Source organism: Amblyomma mixtum, chromosome 2, assembly GCF_055824585.1.
Source record: "Amblyomma mixtum isolate Tamu chromosome 2, ASM5582458v1, whole genome shotgun sequence".
Lineage (NCBI taxonomy): Eukaryota > Metazoa > Arthropoda > Arachnida > Ixodida > Ixodidae > Amblyomma > Amblyomma mixtum.
Window position 1 is genome coordinate 180,662,626 of NC_143013.1, and position 2,842 is coordinate 180,665,467.

At 52.5% G+C, this 2,842-nt stretch overlaps 1 pseudogene; it reads right to left on the minus strand.

Moving 5' to 3' along the window:
- Positions 1 to 274: 274 nt before the first annotated feature.
- LOC149361740 (uncharacterized) lies at positions 275 to 2,592 on the minus strand (annotated as a pseudogene).
- Between the last annotated feature and the right edge of the window lie 250 nt (positions 2,593 to 2,842).

The window sequence follows — 2,842 nt, forward strand, 5'->3', positions numbered from 1 at the left end:
CTCGTCCACTCGGCGATCAAGCTCTTCAGGTACACCAACAACATCCTCTGTTACGCGCCCGAATGGCTGTCCTTTTCTGATAACCACTTCTTGGTCTCCGCTCGTAAAAACCGGCACGGTGATTTCCCCATCTTTCATTTCAAGAAGATTTTCGTTCCCAAAGGTACCATGCAAAACCGGCCCGGAAAGGTCAGATGCCATCGACAGTGAGATCCAGTTGATTGTGTTAGGGTGCAGGACACTCTTGTCAGTAGTCTGCACACGCAATTTCGACTCATTCACCGGCTCTAAATGGCAGAATGGGCATTCTTGCTGACGCCAAAAGCGGAGGCAACCACCAAGCCTTCCGTAAGCTATGTATGGCAGTTCTGCCCACGATTAAATCGAGTGACAAAGCATCGTCCGGGACAACAAAAATTGGAATGTTCTTGCCTGTGACGCCGTCGATTTGCAGGTCGGCGTAACACTTTCCAATCGCTCTTGCGGACGGGGTGCCTTGGCTGCCGAAACCGTAGAGCGCTGTGGAATCTTTTGTCAGCACTGCGCCGCAGCGTGCCACCGCCGACGCGCGCAAGAGGCACCCGGAGCTCCCGTTAGCAATCATGCCGACGAGTTCCGTGGTCCCATTCCATGTCACTTGCTTGAGTAGAGCTCCCGGAACGATTTTCTCCTCTTCGGAGTCAGTAACTGCATTGGTCTCGTTGCTTTTAGTTTTTTCAGAACAGTGACGCTGAGTGTGCCCGCTTTTTCCGCAACGTAAACATCGCATCTGGACAGTCGCGGGAGATGTGCCCGAATAGGCCGCAGTTGTAGCACTTCATCTCGCCTTTATCGTTCATCAGGGGTGGTCTCCAGTCCTTGCTCGGCCACTGGTAGGTGCTCTTCCGTGCAGGAAGTCTTGTTGGGCTACTCGTGGTGGTCGCGCCGAAAGGCCTCTTCTTGTGCGTACTGCCGAATCTCTGCTCCCGCTCACGATCAATGCGCTCAAACTCCATGATGTCGTGGAGGAGATCGTCGTCGTCTTCGTGGGTGCGTCCTAGTAGCATCTTACAAAGTTGCCTTCAACGTAAGCCAGTCAACACTTGCTCACGGGTGTCGCAGAAGTCGAGATTTGCCTCCCGACAGAGGCGAACCTTCGAGTGGAAGTATGTCGTCGTGCTCTCGTTGCGCTGCTGCACGCGCTCCTGCATCTCTTTCTCCACCTTTCTGCCGCTCGGGTCTGTCCACAGAAGGTGCGGCGGAAGTGGTATGAGAAACTTTCCCAAGACGTGGACACCTCGACGCGTGAACGCAGCCAGTCCTTGGCAGGTCCAACGAGGTGGCATTTGGCCGTTTCTAACCGAAACTCTTCTGGCCAGCGGTGCAAGGTCGCCGTCATTTGGATGTTTTTGAGCCACTCCTTAGCCGATGCTGCGTCTCCACCTCCCTCGAAGTCCGCGATGTTCTTACTCAGGTCATGCATCATATGATAGCTGGGTGTTGCCGCGCTTAGAGTTCCTGATGGAAGGACGAGTCGCTCCAATAGGCTTGTCAGAAGCCGGTCCTTTTCACGCATTGCGCTCAGCAGCTCCGTCACAGTAACGCTCTCGCTCGCCCTAGCGCCATCCTGGGCGTCGCTGGTGTCCACTCCTTCTCCAGGTGTATCGCTCATGATTCGCTCTGTGCACACGCCCAAGTCACTGAATTCGCACTCTTCTCCGGTTCTTGTTGGCTTTGATCCCACTTCTGATATGTTAGTGATGACCGAAAAAGGGAAGGGGGAGCGGGTAAGAATACCCACGCACACACAATTTTTGGGGAATAAAAACGGATATATTGTGGTTACAATTCAAGTTCGCGCACTTCAAAAGGGTTCGCACTGTCTTACACGCACGTCCGCTCAGATCGCTCGCGCACCACACACTCTCGCTGCGCTTCTTGCCGCCGACGCTGATGAGTCGACGCGCTGCACTCGCGAAAACACAAAGCATCACAAACACAAACGGCGTCCTGACGGCGCCGGGATGAAATGGAAGAGGATAGGCAGGAGGACCGACCAACGCACCGAGCCACATTCACGTGAGCGCCACTCGAGGCAGGCGATGCGGTGTGCACTCTGGACCGACCGGCGCACCGAGCCAGATTCACGTGAGCCTCTTGAGTCGAGGGGACGACTGCCGCCGTCTCGACGGGGGTAGGCGCCGATGAGAAATTGCGTCGTACGATGGCTTACAATAGTGCATCTCTCACTGAGCAGCACTGTCCTCTAGAACCTTGACAGGTAGCTAGAGGAGCCCCATCAACACATCAAGCAAGACTCCATATATGCAGTTTGGGCTAATTACAATATACTGTTAATTAAAGCAGTGACAAGGATTTACTGCTGGATTCTCTGCAGAGCAAGTCAAACAGCGGATACAAGTAAACAACAAAATAAAACGAGGTTAATATGGATGAAATGACATCACATAAAACAAGGAACTTGCACATTCTTGCCCATTCTTACGTGTTTTGTACAGTTTCCGCTGTTTTCACGATTGTGACTCCTTAAAACCATATTCCTCGCTTAATCACGCTCAATAATGTTCGGCAGTGTACAAACATAACATCGTCCTTCAGTCTTCATATCAATGAACAAACACGGCGTTGCAATATCTGAGGGCCTGAGCACAGCACACGTTGTAACAGGGGAGCGGACGCACTCTCTAATGTGTGGAGGAAATTCTACACCGCTCTGCTCCACAACTAACTTCTGACAAATGAGAAGAACTGTCTCAGAAGGTTCAACATCTGGTTCAAGCACATGCAGGATGTGGCGAACAAGCAAAAAATCCCCATACGAAGCCAGTACAGCAGAGGAGTC